Source organism: Callospermophilus lateralis, chromosome 3 (genome assembly GCF_048772815.1).
Source record: "Callospermophilus lateralis isolate mCalLat2 chromosome 3, mCalLat2.hap1, whole genome shotgun sequence".
Classification (NCBI taxonomy): domain Eukaryota; kingdom Metazoa; phylum Chordata; class Mammalia; order Rodentia; family Sciuridae; genus Callospermophilus; species Callospermophilus lateralis.
In genome coordinates this window covers 32,099,221-32,125,474 of record NC_135307.1, presented here as the reverse complement: position 1 = coordinate 32,125,474, position 26,254 = coordinate 32,099,221, and the positions used below count along the sequence as shown (strand labels likewise).

At 37.3% G+C, this 26,254-nt stretch overlaps 1 long non-coding RNA gene across 1 annotated transcript in view; it reads left to right on the top strand.

Moving 5' to 3' along the window:
* Positions 1-25,411, top strand: part of LOC143641515 (uncharacterized) — a 43,088-nt gene extending 17,677 nt beyond the window's left edge. Inside the window, exon 3 of the long non-coding RNA XR_013155357.1 lies at positions 25,324-25,411. This is a non-coding gene — a long non-coding RNA (uncharacterized LOC143641515). The remainder of the gene's footprint in view (positions 1-25,323) is intronic.
* The last annotated feature ends 843 nt before the right edge of the window (positions 25,412-26,254 follow it).

The following is a 26,254-nucleotide window of genomic DNA, read 5'->3' as shown; positions in this document are numbered from 1 at the left end:
AGCTATATTGCAGTAGTGCAGTCATTTCTTGGGAAGAGAGTAGCTCCAGTCATGTTTTGGCTGTGTGAGTAGAGTGCATTTTATTGTTGGTAATACCAGAAAGTCTGTCTACTTATAACAGGGTAGTTATGACCACCACCCTGTTCCTTAAACTGATAATTTGTTTTAAACACTATGCCATGATGATGATATAAGCTCTCCACCCATTTCTCCAATGAAGGCTGGTCTTGCTGGTATAATTTTGAGCTTGTCATGCAGTCTCTTATAGGATTTTTGATTGTCAGGCAACTGCCACATTGTCCAGTAAATATCTTTGACTGAACTCCACCAACAAATATGTTAGATTCTTCTTTTAATGCCATCTCATTAAATTTTTTTTAAAAAAATTTTTATATGGTGCTGAAGATCAAACCCAGTGCCTCAGTCATGCTAGGCAAGTGCTCCACCATGGAGCTACAACCCCAGCCCCCCCCCCCCCGCCCATTTTTTCATATTGAAATTGCTTTGAAAGAAATTGCTTTGAAACAGGTCTTATCAATATTTAACAGGTAAGGAAACTGAAGTTTAGAAAGGTGAGATAATTTGCCCTGTTTTCAGGTGCTCATCTGTTAGCTAGGTGTGGTGGTACATGTCTGTAATCTTGGTGATTTTGGAGGCTAACTCAGGAGGATCACAAATTTGAGGCCAGCCTTGGCAACTAAGCAGCTTAGTGAGCCTGTCTCAAAAATTAAAAATAAAAAGGGCTGGGGGTGTAGCTCAGTGGTGAAGTGCCCTTTGATTCTAGGTCTAGTACCCCAAACAGGTGCAGAAAACCACAGATGCATTTTTTCCCCAGGGAACTTGGGCATGGTTTTCCCTTACGTCCTCTGATTGCTGGCTTCACTGAGAAATATTAGGTGGTAGATGCAAGAACTTTTTAGGAGGTGAGGATGAGCAAGTATCTCAAAATTCTGGAGAAAATAATATATTTAATTTTGTCCTTTGCAGTGAGTCAAGGTAATAGCTGTCATTGAATGTTTTTTTCAGGCCAGCTGAATTTGCTGAGATGTGGGAAATGATCACACATCCGGCTCACACCTGCTAGAAAAGCCTAAGGCCCATTATTGCAAAGTTTCTAGTGTGAATAGCTAGATGGGATGTAAATATTTATAGTTGTGGTAAAGCAAGTATAAATCTTCTGGAGTTTGTAATAATGACAGAGTTATTTTTCTAGTAAGAACACCTTCATTTTACTTCCCTGCTTGGGCAAGGCAGGAAACTTGAGATATTTATTTTCCAAAATGAAACGTTCTCTGTCTGTCTCTGGTGTGGATTCTGATGTGAAGTTGTCATTCTTTGACTTCCACCCATTGCCCTCAGATTATTCTGTTGTCTTCAACTCAGGATCTGCTTTGTTTTGAAACAAATGTTTTTTAAGAGTCTGGGGGCATGTTAGAAGGATCTATAGATTTTTACAGAGAGGTTGATGGAAGTGAAGTTAATTGAAAGTTCAAAAACAGGTGTAAATTCAATCTTGGCTTCTCTAAGTGTGCTTCTAGGAAACTTATTAGGTTGATCAAACAGAAATGAAACCACTAGCAAAAGATAACTTTTGTGGCACATGCCTATAATCCCAGGGGCTTGGGAGGCTTAGGCAGGAGGATCACAAGTTCAAAGCCAGCTTCAGCAAAAGTGAGGCACTAAGCAACTCATTGAGAACCTGCCTCTAAATAAAATACAAAAATAGGGCTGGTGATGTGGCTCAGTGGCTGAGTGCCCGTCCTGGTACACCCCCTGCCCCCAAAAAGATAACTTTTAGTGAAAAAGGAGGGTGGTTTTAATACCTTAACTTTTCTTGAGTTGTAGGCTTTGCATGTTTACTGAATATAGTATACCATTGTTTAAGTTTTATGTACAGGTCACTTCTTCAAGCCAAATATTCGAGGCTTCTTTTTTGTGTTAAATAAATACTCAAGATTTTCTGCTTCAGTTTATTAGAAAAGACTTTTGGCAATTTAATAATCAGGTGAGGGTGAGCTTATCTTAATCCCTTGTTTGCTTTAGTATTTAGTCTCATTTAATCTTATGAACAAAGATCAATTTTGGAGAGTATTGTTAAACTTTAGTGACTGAATACAGCTATGATGTGCCTTCATTATTGCTGAGAGCCCTCAATGATTTAATGAATTCGATTCCTGGTGTCTTATTTGCATCAAGATAGTCACATCCTCTTTGTGGTTTAGTACTGCAGCAGTGAATCACCTAGTAGGTCGCCTTGTCTTCTGGTTGCAGAGTTTTTATGTGTAACTGCTTAGACAGTTTTGGAAGCTACCTTTTAAACAACGTTAAGTACCTGCAGTAATCCAGGTTCATTAAGGATATATGCTGCAGTCATATGTTGATCCGCCTGTCCTCAAGCCACCAGGTCCATTCCTAAAGCTTACTTGAAACTTCATTGTTCACTCAATAAATGTTCCCTGAGCTATTTTGCAGCAGGTGTGGACAGTCAGTGGGGAATGTGCTGAGCGGTTTGCAGATCTGTTGTCAGGATGCTTTAGCCAGGGGAAACTCAGGAAAGATGGAGGACAGTGTCCAGCAGGAAATTAAGGAAACTGTTTAGCTCAGTGGTACAGTGCTCGCCTCGAATGTGTGGGATGTTTGATCCGCAGCACCACATAAAAATAAAATAAAGGTATTGTGTGCATCTACAACTAAAAGATATTTAAGGAAAAAAAAGTGTCCTGTATTTCTTTCTCTTGTTATTATGAATTTGTTCACGAGGCCTGGTGGAAAATTGGGAAAATATAGGAAAGTATGAAGAAGAAAAAAATCACTCATCTTTCTATCATCCAAGAATAATGGCTATTTATTTCTTCATGTTTTCTGTCTTCTAAAAATGGTTCCTCCACTAAAGAAACACAGGGCTGTATCTGGTAAAAGGGGATTTTAAGGTGAAATTTGATGGGGAGAAGAAGAAGAAGAAGAAAAATGGCTATGGGGAAATTGTAGTATTTTTGATGGGAGAACTGTGACCTGGAAAGCTGCAGCCTTAGGGAAGGGGTGTCTTGGATTTCTCTGAAGACACCATGGAACAAAACTAGGAACAGCTTTGAGTTTAGATTTCTCTGAGTAGTTTCTGAGTTACAAGTATGTTCTCAAACATTGTAAGGTGGTTGTTACATTCCAACAGCTTTTCTCAAACATTAGTTTCATTTTGAAGCTTTGCTGGAGAAGTAGGGAAGACAGAGCCTTCTCTCTAGGACAGAATGTGAAAAATGACTTAAACAAATTGCAGTGTGTCATAATCGGAGGTTGGGGGAGTTTGTAATAGGGAAGCAAGAAAAGAAACATGTAAAAAAAAAAAAAGGTCTGATAAGTGCTATCACTTTCTGGAATCCGTTGTTTGACTTAATTTTCACAGCAAACCTTTGAAGAAGGAATTTTCTTCACCCTAAAAGGTTTAGATTCAGAGAATGGATTTAGAGACTGAGTTACTTGTCTGGAGCCACAATATTTCCAGTGGCACACACTGAGTTTGGAACTAGAGATCTGGATTCCAGCCTACCATTGTGATCTCAGACAAGTCCTTAATCTATTTCTTTATTTTGAAAAGGGGACATTGGTGATGCTTAACTCACAGGTTATTGTAAAGATAAAATGAGGCACTGTACGTAACACCTTCCCACAGTTTCTGATTTGATTCTGGTACAGGAGAGCTCTTTGCTGTCAGATGGAAGGCAGCAGGCACAGTGCCCAGCATACAGTGGCTGTCCAGCAGATGGTACTTGCTCATCTGTTCTTATAAGCCTTCTCAACTTTTTGGTTTTCTTTCCTTTATATTTTTAAGGACCCTGACACATTTCATTTGGATTATAGTGGTGGATTCTTGGATATGTAAAATAAATTCATCTGCAATACATAGGGGAATCCTATGTTCTTTTCTTTGAAAAGTCATTATAAATCTTGTTTATCTTTTCATGGATACCATGTTTCCATGGGTATCAGATGGGGAAAGGTAGTGGTAGGAAAACTGAGTGCTCAGGTGGAGGAGAGGGAAAGGGACAGAGAGAGGAATCAACTTGGGTGTTTTTCTGCATCAGTTTTGTCTGGGATTTGTAGCCATGAGGCAGAGGTTAAGAGATTAAGATGATGACATTGTGGAAAATATTTGGTTCTCCTTGCAGACTTATGCTCTTTTATTCACTCATTCAACTAACAAACAGTTGTTGAAGCTCTCCTGTATGACAGGCATGTACCAGTCCTTGGGATTCATAGGGAGCATTTATGTCCATAGATTAAGCCAAATGGATAGATTAAAAAATTACAATTCATAAGTGCCAGAGTACAGAAAAATGAGGAAAGTTTTGCCAAAATATAAAAGTTATTCCTCTGTTTGCTTGTCGGATTAGACTTCCAAAGGTACTACTGTGGCTTTTTTTTTTTTTTTTTTTTTTGCAAACTTTTGCAACTTTGTATTCCTGGACCCTAATTTTAAATGCCTCTCTGAATAATATGTATCAGTTCAAATCTGGCATAGAATTTACCTCAGAGTTTAAACTCTCTGCATATTGGTAGAAATCAGCCCTATAAATGGAGATATCTGATGTGTCCTTGACTTTTTTTGTAATTCCATTTTTAGAAGGTAGGAGACGAAAATTGGACTGATTCACTCTGGGAACTTTGGGTGACAGGGGCCATTTTGTTTTGGGATTCAGTCATGATGGAAGTTGTATAAGAGAATGTAATGGCCTAGATTTTTAGAAATGGGGCCTCTTGAAGCTCAGAAAGAAGACGCCTTCAAGGTTACCAGAACTCTAAAAAGGAGTAGAATTTATTCCAGATGGGAAGGAAGCTCCAAGAAACAAAAATTGTGATTTTTTGATTGCAAATAATGATGACAAATAAAAGTAGATGTGGTTTCCAAAGAAGTCAGCAGAAGTCTTTAGGGCCATTGGAAAAGAAGCCAGATTTTTAAAAAAAGTTATTGATACATAATTCACATATCCAATAATTAGCTCATTTAAAGTATATAATTTAGTTGCTTCTAGTATGTTCAAATCTATGTGCAGTTATCACCATAGTTAATTTTAGAACATATTCATCATCTCAAAAATGAATCCTCATGGCCTTTACTTTTCACCTCTCTACCCTATCTTTTCATCCCCTCAGCCCTACCAACCACTCATCTAGTTTTGGTTTCTAAATTTGCCTATTCTGATGTTTCATATAAATGAAATCATATAATATGTGCTTTTTATGACTAGCTTCTTTCATTTAGTATGATAGCTTTTAAATGTTGTAGCATATGTATCAGTACTTTAGTTCCTTTTATTATTAAGTAATAGTGCATTATGGGGATATATGAAGTTTTGTTTAATCATTCATCATTTGATATACACTTGGGTTATTTCCAGCTTTTTAGCTATTAATGCTCTGTTTTGGTTAGTTTGGCTAAGGAATTATAAATCTTGTTTATCTTTTCAAAGAACCAACTCTTGTTTCATTAATCCTTTGTATTATTTTTTTTTATTCTCTACTTTGTACATTCTGGCTCTGATCTTAAATATTTTATTTTTTTTCTATTGGTTTTAATTCTTTTTTTTTTTTTTAATTCTTGTTTTTCAAGGGCCTTGAGATGTATCATTAGGTTGTTTATTTGGAATCTTTCTGATTTTCTCATGTAGGCACTGATAGCTATAAACTTGCCTTTTAGAACTGCCTTCATAGTGTCCCAGAAGTTCTGGCAATATTGTATTGCTATTCTCATTTGATTCTAAGAATTTTAAAATTTTTCTCCTGATATCTTCTATCACCCAGTTCATCATTTAGAAGTGTAATGCTCAATCTCCATGTCTTTATATAATTTCTGGTCTTTTATTGTTGATTTCCAGTTTTGTTTCATCATGATCAGATAAGATATAAGGAATCATATCAGGTTTATATTTTAGAGAAGGTTCTATGAACAGTTGAAAGAAGTGAATTTGAATGTTTTTGGATGAAATATTCTGTAGATGTCTGTTAAGTCCATTTGATTTATAATATTTTAGGTTTAAAGAGACTTTATTGAGTTTATATCTGGATGAGCTATCTATTGGTGAAAGAGATGTGTTGAAATCACCTAGTATTCCTGTACGAGGGTCTTTCGGAGGCTTTAATATGAGTTGTATTTGTTTTATGCAATTAGGTGCGTCAATGTTTAGGGCATAAATATTTACTGTTGTTATAGCTTCTTGTTTAATTGCTCCCTTTTCCACTATGAAGTGACCTTCTTTGTCCTGATTATTTTGAAGTCTACTTTGTCAGATATGAGAGTAGCTATTCCAGCTTGTTCTGGGGCTCCATTAGCATGACATACCAATTTCTGTCCTTTCACTTTCAGCCTATGGCTGTCTTTGCCTATATATAAGGTGAGTCTCTTGTAAACAACATATCATCCTGTCAGCCTTTATTTTTTAATTGGAGAGTTGAGACCATTTATATATTGTTTTGGAGTGATGTTTTTTAATTCCTGCCATTTTGATTATTTATAATGTTTCCTGTTTTAACTTCTCTTCAAATGAGATTTGTTCATTTGTGAACTCTGAGGTTTGTTTTTTATATCTTTTGTGTGAAATATTTCTTTAAATTCCAAAGTGCTGGCTTATAGTCATGAATTCTTTAACCTTTAATTTATCTTGGAAGGTTTTTATTTCTCTTTTGTTTTTTAATGATTGCTTTGATGGATATAACAATCTTGGTGGCAGTTATTTTCTTTCAGGACATGGAACACATCATTCCAAACCTTCCTTTTAGAAGGTTTGTGTTGAGAAATCAGAAGTAATTCTGATTGGCTTGCCTTGAAATGTGACCTGACATTTTTCTCTTGAGACTTCTATCCTTGTTCTCTGGGTTAGTCATTTTAATTTTAATCATGTCGTGGAGAGGTTCCTTTTTGATCTTGTCTATTTGGGGTTCTGAATGCATCCTGTATCTTGGTGTTCATCTCATTCGCAAGGTTTGGAAAATTTTGTTATTATTCCCTGAAGAAGTTATTCATGTCATTAGCCTGCATCTCACAACCATCTTCAATTCCAATGATTCTTAACTTTGGTTTCTTAATGTATTCCCAGAGTTTTTGTATATTCTGGTCATGTTACTTATTTTCTTTTCTTTAATACTCACATTTTTGAGGCTGATCACTTTGTCTTCCAGCTCAGAGAATCTGTCTTCAGCATGATTTACTCTGTTAGAGTTTCAACTGAATATTTTTATTTTTTATATATATATTTTTTGTGTGTTTCATTTCTAAGATCTCTATTTGGTTCTTTTCCAGTATTTTTATCTCCTTATTGAATTTCTCATTTATTTCCTATACTGTCTTCCTTAGATCATTCAGTTGTTGATTTCTGTGTTCTCTTGGTCATTTTTATAATTATTTAAAAAATTCTTTTTCTGATATTTCATGTGGTTTGGTATTTTTGTCAGTTGCTGATGAATTATGAACTTTACAGTTCGTCAGTACCTTGTTTTTTCATATTTCTTGTGTTCCCATGTTAGATTTTATGCATCTGTTGGGATGGATTTCTCTTTTACTCTTACATGTAGACCTTTTTTTTTGGCATAACCTTTTCTTGCCAAACTGTTGTAGAGTTATCCAGATGGAGACCCTCTGTAGTCTGGTGTCCAAAGCCTTTGTGTTAATTTGTATTTGCTATAGGAGTAGATGTAGAGAGTGTGACCAGGAGACCCCTTATAGTTGTACGTATTTGGGGCCTGGTTATTAGTTTGGGGTTTTTTATCTCTGAAGTTTGAGTGTAGTAAATCATGCATGAAGGAAGGTGCACTGTCTCTTGGCTAGGTTTAGCGGAGCAACAGAGTCACCCTGTGAACTTGTAGTATGCCAGAAAAAGGGAAAATGAACAATAGCGATAATAGAAGCAAACAATATACAGCATTAAAATTAATCCCTGGTGCCTACTCTGACATCCGCAATAAAAATTACCACCCAAACAGGAATGGTGTGGTCAGCAATTGCCAACAGCAAAAACAATAAATAGCTGTGAGCTAGATCTGGCATTAAAGTAAACAGCAGGTGTCAACTGAACCATTCACAGTAATAAATAACTGCAACAACATGAATGATGGGTCAGGAATTATATAAACTAAATATTTCTAAAAGATGGTAAAAATTCAGTTAATAATTGAAAAGAAAATGCATTAGGAAGGTCAAAGAAAGTAGAATGTTCAAAATGTGAACAGATGAAAGCAGAAGATGGTTATAAAGGAGAAGAAAAATAAGTAAAAAAGAAACTAACAAGAGAAAAAGAACAAGACATTTTGGAGAGAAAGAGAAAAACAAAAACAAAATAAACAAAATCCCCAATCTTCAAAAGACGAGGAAAAATAACAATAGTGAGAAAAAAAGCAGATCTGTACATGTACATATATTCATGAATCAGCTCAGCAAGAACATAAAAAATTTTTCTTAATGAAAAATTAAAGAGTTGTCTCCACTGAGGTGGTCAAAACTATCAGTCAATATGGATGGTCACTTATGCTTCAATGTCCTTTCCATGTTTTCTTTGGTTATATGCAGAGAGAAAGAGAGAGGGAGAAAGAGACAGAGAGAGGGAAAGTGAGTGAGTACAAAAAGATCTAGGGATCATTAAGCCCTTTCTCTTTTTGTGTTGCTCACTGGCCTGCCAGGTGGGGTGACCCAAAACTGAAGCTGGTTGAGGTATCTTTCAGCTTCCCTCCTCACCACTATAAGGAAGGGTGGGATGGGAAGGACTGTTGATTGAAGTTTTATCTATATAGACAAGATTGAAGGTATTCCCAAGGTGGACTACTCTGGAGTTTTGAGTGGGAGTTCATCTGGGCCTTAGCTCTAATCAGGCCTTAGGGACTTCCCCGTGGGTATCAGCTCTGGGGAGATTAGATCAACACACATCCCTAGGTAGATGGGATGCCCATCTCTGCTGGGAATCTCGATCTCAGAGCCTGCCAAGAATTCTACTTGCAGGGCAGGGGAGCCAACCCTCACAGGTCTTGAAGATTCCACTACCTGTGAATACAGCCTTCCCAGGCTTAATCCCTGAATGTCATCACACCTACCTGTTCGGTTTCCAACCTCTTCATTTGGTCATATGAGCCACCAGACTCAAAGTGGGTTGTACTCCCTTCTGTATCTATCTTGAATTCCCTGGGTATAGTCTTCTCTTTCCTATTTCACTCACATACTGCTAGGTACCCCTAAACCACACCATAGATGCTTGCTGGGACAGTGTGGCAACACCTCGGCTCTCTTCATGCCAAGTTGAAAAACACAGAGCACTTTTAAAAACCTGTTCACTGTGCAGCCTCTGAATCAGCTACATTCAGGCTGCTTTTTCTGTTCTATAGGTTTTTCTGTGCCAAATTTGTCTGTTGTATGTCTGTCTCTGTTTATGTTACTCCCTTCCCTCTGTGATGAACCAGTGTCCCTGATGCTGCTGCTACAACAACCATCTTGGCTCCAGTGTACTCTTTCTTGTTCTTTGTTCAGTGCCCAGGAATTCCTGAGTCTCTAAGAGACTGACTGGTACAGAATTTCAGTGAATTTCTTCTTTCACTCACCTTGCTGAGAAGCAGTACTCTGCTGCTTGAATCCTGAGCTACAGAGCAACTAGAAATATAGCCTTTCTCTAATCCACTATCTTGAATCTTACCCATAATGATTTTGAAAAACTTTTAAAAGTGTGATTCATATCATGTACAAAAATCATAAAGGTACAGCTCAGTAGATTATCAGAAAATGAATACATAAAAGTAACTACAATGTAGTATCAAGAAAGAGAACATTACCAGCCACCAACTACTACTTTTGTGTAGTTATTATTAGCCTTCCTTCTTCCCCAGAGTCTTTTGACTTCTAATGCTGTGGATGAGTTTTTACATAGATTTGAAATTTGTAGAAATGGAGTTATAATAGCACATTTTCTTTTGCTTACTGTGTAAAAGTCGTCCTTGTGTTTCTTGTTGCTGTTAATTTTTGTTGCTCTATAAATTTTCCTTTTTATGAACATCCAACTGTTTGTACACTCTACTCTGGATGGACATTTGAGTTTCACTCTTCAGTTTTTAGCTATTATTTCTTGTATGTGTCTCAAGGTGCCCATGGGCATGCATTTCTGTGGGGTGTATGACCAAGAGTGAACTTGCTGTGTCATAAAGTGTATTTACATTCACCTTTATTAAAGTGTGTACAAATTAGTTTTCACCCTATAAAACAAAATGAGGAATAAAAAAGAAGATAGAGCACTTTAATTTTAGAAAAAGGAAGTGCAGAATAATTAACTTCTTTTTCCTGCTATCATTTTTTTTTGCTATTACTATTTTTTTTTAAATTTAAAAATTTATTCTGATTAGCTCTACATGACAGTAGAATGCATTTTGACATATTGTACACAAATGGAGCACAACTTCTCTTCCTCTGGGTGAACATGGTGCAGGGTCACACTGATAGTGTAATCATACATGTATATAGGGTAATTATGTCCACCTCATTGCACCATCCTTCCCATTCCCATCCACCCCCTCCCGTCTCCTCACTCCTCTTTGCATAGTCCAAAGTTCCTTCATTACCCCTTCACCCCCCATTTATGGATCAGTATCCACTTATCAGAGAAAACATTGGCCTTAGTTTTTTTGGGTTTGGCTTATTTCACTTATCATATGATAGTCTTCGGTTCCATCCATTTACTGACACATGCCATAATTTCATTCTTATTTATGGCTGAGTGATATTCCATTGTGTAAATGTACATTTTGTATATGTATATGTACACAATGTACATGTACGTTGTGTATATGTAATATTCCATTGTGTATGTGTACATTCCATTGTGTATATGTACATTGTGTATATGTGTATTTCTTTATCCATTTATCTGCTGAAGGTAGTTCCATAGTTTAGCTATTGTGAATTGAGCAGCTATAAATATTGATGTGTCTGTGTCACTGTAATATGATGATTTTAAGTCCTTTGGGTATATGCTGAGGAGTGGGCTGACTGGGTCAATTGGTGGTTGCATTCCAAGTTTTCTGAGGAATCTCCATACTGCTTTCCAGAGTAGTTGGAACAATTTGCAGTCCCACCAGAAGTATCTGAGTGTACCTTTTTTCCCCCAACACCATCACTAATACTTATTATTGCTTGTATTCTTGATAATTGCCATTCTGACTGGAGTGAGATGAAATCTTAGAGTAGTTTTGATTTGCATTTCTCTACTTGCTAGAGATGTTGAACATTTTTTTATGTTTGTTGATCGATTGTATTTCTTCTGTGAAGTGTCTGTTCAGTTCCTTAGCCCATATATTGTGCTCTATCTGAGGTGAGTGTGGTAAAGATTTTCTTCCATTTTATAGTCTCTTTCTTCATGTTCTTGATGTTTCCTTTGCTGAAAAAAATATTTTTAGTTGAATACATCCTATTTGTTGATTCTTGATTTTACTTGTACCTTAGGAGTCTTGTTAAGGAAGTCAGATCCTAAGCCAACATGATGAAGATTTGGGCCTACTTTGTTTTCTGTTAGGCACAGGGTCTCTGGTCTAATGCCTAAGTCTTTGATCCACTTTGAGTTGATTTTTGTGCAGGGTGAGAGAGAGAGAGAGAGAGAGAGAGAGAGAGAGAGAGAGAGAGAGATTTAATTTCATTTTGCTACATATGGATTTCCAGTTTTCCCAGCACCATTTGTTGAATAGGCTGTTTTTTTCTCCAATGTATGTTTATGGTGCCTTTGTCTAGTATGAGATAATCATATTTATGTGGATTTGTCTCTGGTCTTCTCTTCTGTACCATTGGGCTACATGTCTATTGTGGTGCCAATACCATGCTGTTTTTGTTACTATTGCTCTGTAGTATAGTCCTGCTATCTTTTGTAGCAAGAAAAGTTTTTCAAACAGAAGGGTAGAATACAAAAGATGAGACTAAAGTGGGAGAGTTCTTACTCATTTAACATTAATCAGAATCTCCAGGGTAAAATTAACTGTGTCCCAGAATACCAAAATCTCTATAGTTTTCTGAGGAAGCCCAGTTGGGAAACTGAGGAATGAGAAGATAGAGAAGAAATGCACCCCCCCCCCCAGAAAGGATATGGATTAAGTATCATTTGATTTCTGGCAGAATTCTAGTGTTGGTTTAAACAGGTGATTTGATAGGGCTGAGAGTAAGAGGTAGTGGTTGCCAAGAGCCAGAATAGTTTGAGTATTTGAAAATGCATTTATTTGGTTTCTCATTCCTTTTAAGTTCCTGATGCTGCTGGCCCATGGGTCCAGGCCCTGAACTGAGATAGTAAGTGCTAGGAGGCCAGGGAAAGAACAAATTCCAGAGGTTGTAAATGTCAGGTTCCCAGTTTGGGAGGTCAGCTTGTAACAAGTATCCTTTAGTGTGTTTCCTTCACATAGTTTTGGAAGTGCTTTATATTGGGGGAAACATGGATTATCAAGTAATCCCCAGAGGTATGCATAGTGCCTAGAAAGCTGGTATTGAAGAGCTCCTGTGACTAGGAAGGAAGCAAGGAAGGAAGAGAATAGGAAGTATTTGAAGACTTTTAAAATATGCTTCCAAAATATGAAGAGCCAAGGGATATTGGGATAGGTTGGGGAGAGAGGCTTGGGTGTAAGAACATTTCTGCTAGACTCTGCCAGACCTGGGGGAGGGTTGATTATGAAAATAATTTCTAGAAGTGGGAGGATTGGCTTCATGATAATTGTTTACTGGCTTTATAGTGAAGGCTTTGCATATCATGCAAAGCTATTGAGTCTTTTTATTTTAGAGGCCTGGAGGAACCCTGGAAAGATTTTAAATATCCCAGGAGAAGAATGATCAGATTTACATTTAAAAAGTTTGTTAATAATGTAGAAAATAAAAAGGACTGATCTGAACTTAGGGAATCAGGAAACTTAAAAGAATGAAGTTCGGAGTTACAGAGGCCCTAAACTGAGATAGTAGGTTCCAGGAGGCCAGGGAAAGGAATAAATTCCAGAGGGTTTTAGAAGAGTCTAAAAGTAGATTATATGAAAGGGAAAGAAGGACTGCTGATTTTTTTATTTCAACAAAATGTTTAGGGAGCCCTGGGTTGGAATCCCCATCGTGGCAAAACAAAACAAAACAAAACAAAGTGGTAACAAAATGCTATTCTTATAAAAATGATGGAGCAGAGTGAAGTGATTATTAGGTAGACTTGTAGCTCTTTAACAAGTATACCTGGAAACAGTGGATTGCATGGCTATGCATCAGCTGGGAGGTAAGCATTTCATTCCATGCTGTCACTTTGTATTTGTGGTTTATTTTTCATCAAAATGGTCTTATGTTGACAAATTTACATGGGAGGTAAAATTAGAAACGTAAGGTAATATGTTGGTTGGCAGAGTATGCATTTCAGAGGTGAAAGTGGCCCTGTGGGGTTTGTGGAGGAGCCTGGTGGCAGAAATATTATTCATTTTGTTTAGAAAATCACAGTGTATATAAATAAAGGCATAATCCAACGTACAGTATATCCGTGACACTAACTTTTTTTAAAAAAATAAATACGTAGAATATTTTAATGATGTAGATAGCAATTTTGGTTTAGGTAACATTCAGGAACCACTGAGCTCAAAAATTAAGAGAACACAGTTTTCCCCAAGTACAACATGGAGCACATATGTAGTTTTCCCAACTAATTGATTTCCTATAGACTCTGTCCAAATAAACTTAGATTGTATCATTAGATACACATTATTATTATATTATTATTATAATCAATAGTAAATATACTTAAGCATTTCTTGCATATTTGGAATTTACAAAATAATACCAAATAAATAAGCTGTGAGGAAGGGCAATTAAGAAAAAAGTGCCCTAAAGTCTCCTTAGGGGAATCATGGTGGAAAGGTAGAGAAATGATGTTTTAAACAGTGTTGTGGGAGCTAAAATTGACAGTGTGAGTAAGTGAAGATACCTGAAAACAGTCCTTATTTACGACCAGTCACTGAAGGCACCATTGTATGGTGGGGACATTTCTTTACCTCTCCCTTCTCATCTTCTCCCGTTCAGAACCCTAGTCTCCAGCATTGCCAGAAAAGCCTCTACCACTGAGCTACACCCCCAGTCTAATATTTCTTAATTTGTGTTTTAATGTGAGGAAAACAAATAAATAGGATTGAATTTCTTTGTTAATTTTATTTAACTCTAAACTCAGTGAGTCTATAAAAGGGGATATGACTGAGAAAAAGGTTAAAGTAACTTCAGGCTTCATTTATTAAAGAAAAAAAAAAGATTTAATACACAGTGTTGTGTTACACTACATATAAACTGGTTAGAATCTGATCTGGAAAATGGGAAAAATTTGAGCCTCCAGAGGATGATTAGGCAGGTGAGAGGTCTCAAAACCATATTGAGAAATGTTCAACCAGAACAGCTTCTTTTGTATTGTTTAAAATACACCAACTACAAGAATTTGTGGCTTGAATACACAATAATTAGACATAAGTAAGTTGGGCAATGCTGTGTAATTAATAAATCAATTAATTCTGTATTTGAGTATCTACTGTTTGCCAGATATCCATTTAGGCTCTGGGGACTTAGTACACAACAAATTAAGGGGACAAAGAAAGATGTAAAATATTGGAGGTACTGGAAATTTTAGTGAAGTTTACTGGAGCAAGTGTCATTGAGAAGGTGATTTTTAAAAATAAGCTTTGTTTTATAGTATAAGAAACATACTGAAAAGTACAAAAAGCATGTGTTACTTGGGATGAACTTTTACAAAGTAAATGTAGTTTTGTGGTCAGCACTCAGAAACAGAATCTTTTTTTTTTTTTTAAATTTTTATTTGTTCTTTTTAGTTATACATGACAGTAGAATGTATTCTGACATATTATACATACATGGAATATAACTTCCCATTCTTGTGATTGTACAATATATGGAATTACACAGTTTGTGTATTCATATATAAGCATAGGAAAGTTATGTCCTATTCATTATACTGTCTTTCCTATTCCCACCCCCCTCTCCTTCTCTTCATTCCCCTTTGTCTAATCCAAAGAAATTCTTTCCTTCCCTCCTCCTGCCCTTATGGTGTGTTAGCATTCGTATGTAAGAGAGAACTTTTGGCCTTTGGTTTTGTGGATTTGGCTTATTTCACTTAGCATGATAATCTCCATTTCCATCCATTTATTGACAAATGCCATAATTTCATTCTTCTTTATGGGTGAGTAATGTTCCATTGTATACATATGCCACATTTTCTTTATCCATTCATCTTTTGAAGGGCACCTAAGTTGGTTCCATAGCTTAGTTATTATGAATTGAGCTGCTGTAAACGTTGATGTTGTTGAGTCAATATAGTATGCTGATTTTAAGTCCTTTGGGTATGTGCTGAAGAGTGGGAAGACTGGGTCAAATGGTGGTTCCCCAAATTTCCTGAGGAATATCTGCAGGTGGTAGAAATGGGGTTCCCCTTGGTGGAATGAACTGGCTGAGAAATAAAAGCTAGGAAAAATAGAATGATTAAAAAAAACCCCACAGGACACAGTAGTTTCAAAAGCTGGGGAAGGACAGATTGAGCTTCTATACTAGGGCAAAATGGAGCCTGTGCCTGCTTTATTTATATCGAGAAACATCAAAGGCCTTCTGTAGAGTGTTCTTCACTAAACAAGGTTCAAGGTGGGCTGTTCAGTTCCCAATGGCTTATGCCCATCTCCGGAGCTACTACGAGGTATCTTCTTAGCAGAGCAAAGATAAAGGTCATATTCATTGGGTGATCTATTTCCATGGTAGAGCCATGGATAGTTGCCCAACCTAAATCTCCCTGGCTACCATACTGAGAGAAGACCCTCCGTAGTTCACGGATGGTTTCCCACACTGCTTTCTAGAGTAGTTACACCAATTTGCAGTCCCACAAGCAATGTATGAGTGTGCCTTTTCCCCCACATCTTCGTCAACATTTATTGTTGTTTGTATTCTTGATAATTGCCATTCTGACTGGAGTGAGATGCAATCTAAATATAGTTGTAATTTGCATTTCTCTAATTGCTAGAGATGTTGAACATTTTTTCATATGTTTGTTGATTGATTGCATTTCTTCTGTGAAATGTCTGTTCAGTTCCATTGCCCATTTATTGATTGGGTTATTACTATTATTATTTAGTATTAAGTTTTTTGAGTTCTTTGTATATCCTGCAGATAAATGCTCTGAGGTACAGGTGGCAGATTTTCTTCCATTCCATAGGCTCTCTCTTCAAGTTCTTGTTTGTTTCCTTTGCTGTGAAGAAGCTTTTGAGTTCAATACCATTCCAGTTGTTTATTCTTGATTTTACTTCTTGTGCTTTAGGAGTCTTATTGAGGAAGTTGGTTCCTGAGCTGACATGATGGAGATCTGGACCTACTTTTTCTTCTTGTAGGCGCAGGGTCTCTGATCTAATGGCTAGGTCCTTGATCCACTTTGAGTTGAATAGTTTTGTTCAGGGTGAAAGATAGAGGATTAATTTCATTTTGCTACATATGGATTTTTATTTTTCCCAGCTCCACTTGTTGAAGAGGTTGTCTTCAGTGTATGTTTTTGGCACCTTTGTCTAGTATGAGATAACCGTATTTGTGCAGGTTAGTCTTTGTGTCCTCTATTCTGTACCGTAGGTCTACCAGTCTGTTTTGGTGCCAATACCATCCTGTTTTTGTTACTATTGCTCTGTAGTATAGTTTAAGGTCTGATATAGTGATGCCACCTGTTTCACTCTTCCTGCTAAGGATTGCTTTAGCAATTCTTGGTCTCTTATTTTTCCAGATGAATTTCATGATGGCTTTTTCTATGTCTCTGAAGACTGTCATTGGAATGTTAATGAGAATTGCATTAAATCTGTATGTCACTTTTGGTAGTATGGCATACTGATAATATTAAGAGAAACAGAATCTTAACTCACCCCAGGGAAGGCCTGGTTCCTTCCTCCTCCCAAAGCATTAGCTTAGTGTGTTTTTGAGCTCCATGTAAATGTAGCCCTGTGTATGATGGTCCTTTGCTTCTGACTTCTTTTACTTAACCTTGTGTTTGTGAGATTTAGCCATGCTTTTCCAAATATTTGTAGGTTTTTCATTTTTGTTGCTGTAGAATTACATTATATGACAATAAATACCACGGTGTACCATTTTCCACCTATGCTTAATGGCTAGATTGCCTTCAACATTCTTGTATATTTTTTTTTGGTAAAGTCATCTCTAGAGGAAATAATTAGGAGTAGAGTTGCTAGGCTATAGAGTATAGTGCACATTCACTTTGGTAGAGTGAAAGTTTTACAAAGTGGTTATATCAATTTATATGTACCAATTGGAAGAATGTGAGAACTCCAAGTTCTTGTCAACATTTGGTATTGCCTGCCATTTGACTTTAGCTATTCTGGGTTGTGTGTGTACAAATGCTGCATTGCCAAAGACTAATGCATGTAAGCAGATTGTCATATTTGTTGGCCATTTTCATACCACTTTTTGGGATGATGGAAATGTTCTATATCTTCATTGTGGTTGGTATTGCCTGCAAAACCATATGCAACTGTTGTAATGCATGGAAGCACTGTACCTTAAAAAGTGAATTTCACTGTTTGCAAATTATATCTCAGTTAATCTAATTATTAAATACTACTTTTCTTAATGATTTGTAGGAAGTTTTTGAAACTATATATTTTGCATGAGTCCTTTTTTTGGATGTGTGCTTTGCAAGTATGTTCTACTTGCTAGCTTTCTCTTTTTTTGGGGGATGGGGTACCATGGATTGAACTCAGGGAAACTCAACAGCTGAGCCGCATCCCACCCCTATTTTATGTTTTATTTGGAGACAGGGTCTCACTGAGTTGTTAAGCACCTCACTTTTGCTGAGGCTGGCTTTGAACTCACGATCCTCTTACCTCAGCCTCCTGAGATGCTGGGATTACAGGTGTGTGCCCCCATGCCTGGCTGCTGGCTTTCTTTTACAACTTTCTTAATGTTATCCTGCTGAAGATAATTTTGTATGCTCCATGGCCACAAAGATAAAGGTGGAATTTGAGTAACTTCCTGAAGAAGTAAGGTCACTCACTAGTCGTGCAGCTATCTGAGGAGACTCATTTTAGGCTAAGGAGACCGGAGGAGAAAAGACCATGTGGCCAGAACCCTAGAATGGAATGACGGGTAGCAGAGATGGGCTCAGAATGGCCTAAAGGCAGCAGGTGGTCTCAAGACTGTGGGTCTCACTGAGAACTTTGGCTTTTCTTCTGAGTATGGTGGGACTCCTGGAAGATTAAGCAGAAGATTGACGTGGCTTACCTGATTTTTAACAGAATCACTAGGCTGCTGCATTGAGAATAGACTGCTGTGGCAGGGCTGAAGTAGGGATGCCAGTTCTGAGTCTGTTGCAAAACTCCAAGGAATTGGTGATGGTGACTTGGACCTATTGGTGGTGAGAAATGAGGTGGTTGAATATTAGTATTTATGAGTGTAAAGCTGACAGGTGCTCATGGTTTGGAAGGTGAGGTGTGAAAAAGAGGCATTCAGAACAGCACCTAGCACCTAGTTTTTTTTAAATTTTTTTTTTTTAGTTGTAGCTAGACACAATACCTTTTTTCTTTCTTTTGAGAGAAGGAGAGAGAGAGAGAGAGAGAGAGAGAGAGAGAGAGAGAGAATATTCTTTTAATATTTATTCAGTACTCTCTCTTACCCCTCCCAAAAAGCTATTTGAATATTAAAAGAATGGGAAGTGTATAATGTTAAAATAAAGGGTAACCCTTTAAATTGGATAAACTTAGCTTTATGAAAAACTCAAACATGTTTTTGTTCCCATTTTTCTGAGGATCCACAAAAGCAGTTATTGTTTTGCAAACTGATTTTTGGGAATCACTTAGTATTTTTGTATCCTTTGATTTTGATACTATTAATAAATGAGCATCATATCCTTAAGCTTGCAGTAAGATTGAGTTTAGTCTGTAAGAAACAAAAACTTCAACAAAGGCTGTGTGTCATTGCTAGCCTAGAAATACTTTAAAAGGCAGAGAGGGCCAGATGCATTGGAAGGACACATATGGTACACGTGTAATCATAGTAAAGCTTGATGCTCATTTTAGTAACTTCTTTGCTGACAGACTCAATGAAATGATTGTTTCCAAAATTTGTTTTGGAGTATCCAAACTCTTAAGTTTTCTTTAGCATTTTGATTTGACTTGTCCTTAGGGGAAAATATAGTTTTACGTTTTCACTTTTTGCTTTCCTCTTCTCCCCACTGTCAGTGCTAAAGCTAAGTACACTGTAAAGCCTTTGATAACAGCAATTCAGAGCAGCAGGAGTGGGAGATGTGGTACATAGTAACAAAAGCAGAGCTGCTCTGAGTGCCCAGTGACCCAGAGCTTAGATGGCACTAACATTAGTAGGCTTGTCTTGAGTAACTCGGTTGAATCATACTTGGGCTTGCCATTGAATTAAACACCTACTTTCTATTTGGCAGAGCATTGAGATGCCTTCTGTATGAGTATCAGTGACACTAATTGACTTCAGAAGTGTGTAAATGATCTTTTAGAAAGTTTTGTCTTCGAGTATTACCTGAAAAATATTTTGTGCAGTTTGATAGCATAGAGTAATTTGATTACTCAGACACTGAATGTTCTTTGTAAGATTCTGCTTCAAAGTACAGTGTTATTAATAGCTGATTATTTTTTGCAGTTTTTGCCAACTGATTTTATGGCACTTAATGTCTTTATAGCAAAAAGAGAATTTTAACATGTATAATCACTCCTCAGTGTTTTCAGACTACTTTTGGTGTTGGGTAATAGTGTTGTATTTTAGATACCTGATGTGTCAGTGGTTTTAACATGACTATTGTCCCCTGAGGGATGGAGAAAATCAGTGAAAAGTTCACTGCTGCTTTGTGAATTAAGTTATGCCTTGGCACAGAGTGCTGATCATTTTGGCATTCACACTCAGCATTAGATCACCTTGCCTGCAATTTGGGAATGTTCCGAAAATGCTACCTAACTCTGCAGGATTCTCCATAAACTTGAACTGGTATAGAAAATGATGTTTATTATATCCTGTTCTCAAATATTGTGCCAAATTACTGTCATCACACTCTTTATTGATAAAAAATTAGTTAGGCCAAAACCATTTTCTTCTCCCTGCAAGGCAGAAGGGAAATTTATGGAGCACTCTATATAAGGAAGGGTTCCAGTGTCAATGGTGGATGTGAGCCCTGGCTGGAGACCAGGAACTCTTGGCTGATAGTGGAGTGTTCTCTGTGGAGATGTTGGTTTCCATTTCACCTCTTACTATGTTGAAATAATGAAAAGAATTGCTAGGTGTATTGGTTTGGGTTTTAGTTACGGGTAGGAAAATCCATGATTTATTGAGGGTGATAGCTGGTTTGGTTAATCATCTAGAGGGCTGAAGAAAGAGACTGTAGACTGAGTTTCTGAGTCTTGTCAGTAGCACACAGTAGACCTGGCGAGGAGTTGCCAGGGTCAGAATTCCCAAATCAGGAAACCAGCAGCAAAATCTCCCCAACTCTTGGTTCTAGCAAAGTGGGTGCTGCACACTTTGCCACCCTGCTGCTTCCACATGACTCTGTTCTGAAGGAGTTCCACATGTTGTGTCTGGGTAAAGGCACCTGATTTACACATCTGCCTGTACTACAGGGCGAGGAAGACAGGAAACATAAGCCTCCTGCTCCCAACTTGTTTATTTGCTTCCATTTTAAAATTCTGTATTGGGAAGGTGAGCTTCACATAGTAGGAAACTGAAGTGAAAATGGAATGAAGATAATGCTGAACTCATGAATATAACAGATGCTCATTATAGTACTTATTTAAAATAATATAGTAATTTTAGTAATGGAATTGTAAGTAATCTAGGAATCAGTAATATAAAATTATATATTACTTTTTTTTTGTAGTACCAAGTATTGAACCCTTATACTTGTTATGTAAATGATCTTTAACAAAGTTTTATACTGGGGAATGGTGTATAAAGTGCTGAAAACCCCAGTGGTTTCATGCTTGTATAACTTTAGAATTCTGTTAATCTAGTAAGATTGTATTGATAAAGAGACAAAGACAAGAACAGTTTTAGATTCTTTTGTAATTAGTAGATAACACTGCAAATCAAGACCCATTCTTGTGAATTTGTTCCTTTGATCAGAGATCAGAAATTTTATCAGTGGGTCAGCATAAAGTCATTACTGTTGTTAGAAGAATAAGTTAGTATGAATGTGTGATGGTGGGAGATAGCAGAGTTACAAAACAAACTTAATATGTGGCTGATTGGCTAGCTGGCTTTCTTTCTTTCTGTACTGGAAATTAAACCTCTGAATCACATCCCCAACCCTTTTTATTTTTGTTATTTTGAGACATGGTATCACTGAGTTGCTTAGAGCCTGGCTTTGAACTCATGATCCTCCTCCCAAGTTGTTGGGATTACGGGTATGTGCTACTGTGCCTGGCAATATATGTTTGTTTTTCTAGAGTAAAAAAAAATAAATAATTAAAAAATTTTTTTTTTTTTGTGGTGCTGGAGATGGAACTCAGAACTTTGTGCATGCTAGCACTTTACCTCTGAGCCACCTCATCAGCCCCTATAGGATTTATTTATTTAATATAAACTTAGCTCTATAGGGGCCTTAGAAATCATGTGGTTAGTACCCTGATTTTTGTAGTTCAGGAAGCCAAAGCCCAGGAGGTATAGTGATTTGCTCATGACTGTTGTTGGTAGGTGGTAAGGCCTCCTGGTTTCCTGGTTGCATAGCCTGTTCTCCCTGCCCCCAGGGGAGTAGAACTTCTCCACACTGGGAGGAAGCCTCAGTGCCTGCTGGAGCCCCACACTGAGAATTGAGTCTGGATGTAATAGTCAGGATGTCTTAGTGGGGAGATGTTGGTTGGATAACACTGGTGGTCTTTTATGTAACAGATGAACACTTAGACATTTGTTCTTGAGTTTTGAGGAAAATGAATTGCAGAAGTAAGAACTGTTCAAAACAACACTTGGGGGAAGCACACTGCACATGCCTAATTGAAGATGTAAGTTTTCCTTGGTAAAATGAGCTGCGTAGTACTTTTCTGTTTACTCTTCTGGGTGATTCATGAATTTGTTCAGACACAACTCTTTTGCTGAGGCTTTTGCCATTACATACATAGTCAATAGTAGTTAAGAATTACTGGGGAACTTCAGCCCAGCTAACTTGGCATGTGCTTCACATCTTTGCTCGATGCTGCCTTTGCAGTGAGTCTTACTCTAGCCCTACCCTGCTTAATGTTGCAGCCTCCCTGCTCCTCATGCACTGCTGTCCTGCACTTTTTCTTTCCAATAGCAGTGTCTCTTGTAAACATTGTGTATATATTCCCCAAATAATTTGTCTATTAACTTTACTGCTTACTGTGTCTCCTCCATTAAAATAGGAGCTTTTTGAAGGCAGAGACTGGTCAGTTTGTGCATTCCCAGCCTCAGGAATAAATAGTAGAGAATAAATATGTGTTAAATAAATGACTTGATAAAAGCAGCTCTTTTTAGGATTTCTATAGTAAATTGACAGATTCTCATTTCCAGTGATTGTTTTATTCATTAATTTATTATGAATGGCAAACTCATCAGTTGGTGTGAACAGCATATAAATTGTGTGTGACTTGTGATGTCTAGTTTTCTGGGATCACTGTATTTGGCAATAAATAAAGAACTCAGATGTAAAACTCATTAACATGTGGAGTACTAAGTGATAAAAACACAAAGATTCTCAGATATAGACTTGAACACTTAGCTGCCTTTAAATATAATTGGTGTAAAAGACTTTCACTGTTAATATTGTGGCCACAAAAGTTGAATTTCAGAGTATGGGGTGATGGAGGAGGGAGGAGGGATGAGGAAGGAAGAGAGAGGGAAGCAGGAGGAATCTCTTGGTGAAATTGGAAGATACTTCAGCAGAGTCATCCCAATGTGCCAGTACACTTCTTTTTGTTAATTTAACCCTTTACAGATGAGCTAAAACATGAAAACACTTAAATGAAGATTGTCTATAATGTTTCAAAATTTTCATTTAGCTCAATTCAGTTCTGAGGCATTAAGATAGTTTACAAATGCTCATTTTTATTATTTAAAGATATATTTGACATTTAGTATTCAAGGAGGATGAAGGTGGTAAATGATATCTTAGAACGATGTTAAGAAACCTGGAAATTGCTGGTACAGTGGCACATGCCTGTAATTCCAGTGGCTCTGGAGGCAGGAGGCAGGGGGATCATGAGTTCAAAGCTAGCCTTAGCAAAAGTGAGGCGGTAAACAACTCAGTGAGACCCTATCTCTAAATAAAATACAAAATAGGCTTGGGGATGTGGCTCAGTGCCCCTGCATTGAGTTCCCAGTACCAAAGGGGGCGGGGAAAGAAACCTGAAAATCAAATACATTTTTTATATGAACTTAAGTTCAAAGCCTAAATGACTTGCCTTTTTTCACACAGCCAATTAATGGCAGAATTGGTACTAATTCTATCACATATTTTCACTAAAGGATTCTTAATAGGAAAGGAGCATATAAGCCAGGAGATGACCTAGGGAACGATTATGAGTTTGTTTGAAGATCTGTGTTTTATCTGAAAATTTTCATTTAGTTAAGCTGAGTTTTAGGGCATTATGGTAAATACACAACTAGGCATAGAATGAGCAAATATAGATCATGTGCTTTTAGAACTGGAAGAGTGATTGCAACATCCCATTACCACTGCAGTACCCTCAGCTTTACAGATAAAATTAAACCAAAACCTCCTGACTGCCAACCTAGAGCACCTACTGTAGATCTGCTATTGCAAAAGTTGAATTTTTCAGCATATTAAAATAGAGGTACACCTCAGGTGCATGACAAGCATCTCATTTAACAATATATTGCAAAAGAAACAATTTATAGAAAAGATTAAGAAGTGAAAACTTTTCAGGTGTCCCCAGCTGGAGGAGGAGTGCAGTGGGACTGTTTTTTGATCTGAATTTGCTTATGATAGACTTAGTTGCACCATATAGATATTTAATAAAACTCAAATGTACAAATGGTGTGCATTGTTCATATTTTAGTATCTGTATATGAAAGTTCCCTTGAAATGATCTCTTGGAAGTGGGTGGCCGTCACTGTGGCCTAGGCAGTGGGTTTCCCTGGGTGACTAGCAGAGGAATCATCATGCAAAGCCATTACCAGGGGCCCATGGAGGTCCTTTTTCTGCTAAGCAGGTGAATGGTCTGAAGCCTCTTAGAATTTTGAGAAAGAGCCTGCTGAGACATGAGCAGTTTTCAGATTGGGTCTGGAATCTTTGGGAACAGAGGGTAGCTACCCTTGAGCAGTTGGTTACTTGGAATCCTTATATTAATGTTAAAAGTCCTTGTCAGAATTTTTATTGTCTTGTGTTTTCTGCTTTTCCACTGATATAAGGTTTTCACTTTTAGTGGGCAGTAGTCTGGGTACTATTGCTTTACTGTCCTGGTGTCATGTACCTGTGACCTTTATCTCACTGAAGGCATGCTGTGGTGTGTTGTTTTCAGTTAAAGTCTGTGTCACACACTAGCTAGCTTACCAACTCTACGTGCATTTGTGGAAATATGCTGCAGATTGGAGTTACATCCTATCCTGGTAGAGCCATGTATTTAGAAGTTCAGATATACTATCTGTTGGCAGGTGTGTCTTGTCAAATGGTGAGTGCCCAGTAGGTGGGAAGAGGTGCAGTTGTGTTAAGGTAACTTGTCTGGAAGCCCCTGCTCCTCATTTAAGTTGTTATTGTAGCTTAGTATCCAAGAAAGCTGTTTGTCATTATTTAGAAATCATAGCTCTGTGCTTGTCTGTCGTGCCCAAGGCCCTGGGTTTGTTCTCCAGCATTGCACAGCACCACAACCAACCACCACCAGGAACCCTAGCTCCAGAATTAGAGACAGCTTTAAAAGTCCTTGAATTATTCTGAGAGTTTAGCTCTCATTATTTTCTATATCTTCTGGATTTGAAGTTTTGAAAAACTTGATGTAGTTTATTCAAATGATTGAAAGTTTTCCTGGTAAAGACTGACTTTGAGGCTGAAGAGAGCCCATATTCCTCTTTCATTTTTTTTAAGATGTGGCAGTATGAGGGCAGAAGTCGGGCTAGAGTTTGAGCTAAAGCTGTGTGGAAACTTTGCCAGCCAGTTGGCTGACTCTGAATGGTAAGCCAGGAAGAACCACCCACGTTTTCCATTTTGGATTTGAATCACAGAAAACAGGTTTCTTGTAGAAACCATTTGGCATTAAAAAGTGTCTGGAAATTTTGTCTTTGAATAAATGATATTTTATCTTGTGCATGTGTTTTAAATTAATTATTTTCTCCCTTTTAATCCATAGGTGAAATTTCATATTTGGCTTTCCTACAGTACTGACCGTAACCTAATTTCCAAGATTTTTATAAAGGTAGACTCAAAAGGACTATACTTTCAGGTAAGGATCTGATTTTACTTTATCTTGATAATACATAGCCACTTTGGCAGAACTCTTAAGTTCTCAGATTTCTGGAATAGACGTATAGGTGAATTTTTAAAAATGGTAGTAACTTGAATTCTCCAGACAGATTCTCATCTGTTTGATATTAGCTAAGAGGTATCAATGTGATTGACTACTTAAAACAATTAGAGAAACAGTATACAATGGCAATTAAAAAACACACACAGGCCTGGTGTGGTGGCATATGCCTATAATTCCAGCGGCTCAGGAGGCTGAGGTAGGAGGAGTGCAAGTTCAAAAGCAGCCTTAGTAATGGAGAGGCACTAAGCAACTCAGTGAAACCCTGCCTCTAAATAAAATACAAAATAGGGCTAGGTGTGTGGCTCAGTGGTTGCGTGCCCCAGAGTTCAATCCCTGGTACAAAAAACAAACAAAAACACCAAACACAAACACATATATTCATACTCATTTAAAATTGCTTTAAAACTGTTTTAAATTTTTTTTTAGTTTGAGAATCATCCTTTGTTCTAATACCTGTCATCTATTGTCGCCTGATTGATTGACCAATCTATCATCCATTCATTCCTTCATCTATCTATCTCCTATTTATTTAAAGCTTAACAAATGGATGGTTTAAAAATAATTTCTCTACCTCTTTGGCATACCAAAGTACTGTATACAGTTCTGGACACAAGGGGATTACAGAGAAAGATCTATGCTCAAATATTTTGGAATTAATAAGACTAGTGTTTAGAAATGAATTTTCCCCACGTAGAAAGGTAATTGTACCAGAAACAATCAAACATCTCCCTCCCCATTAGTCCAGAAAACCACA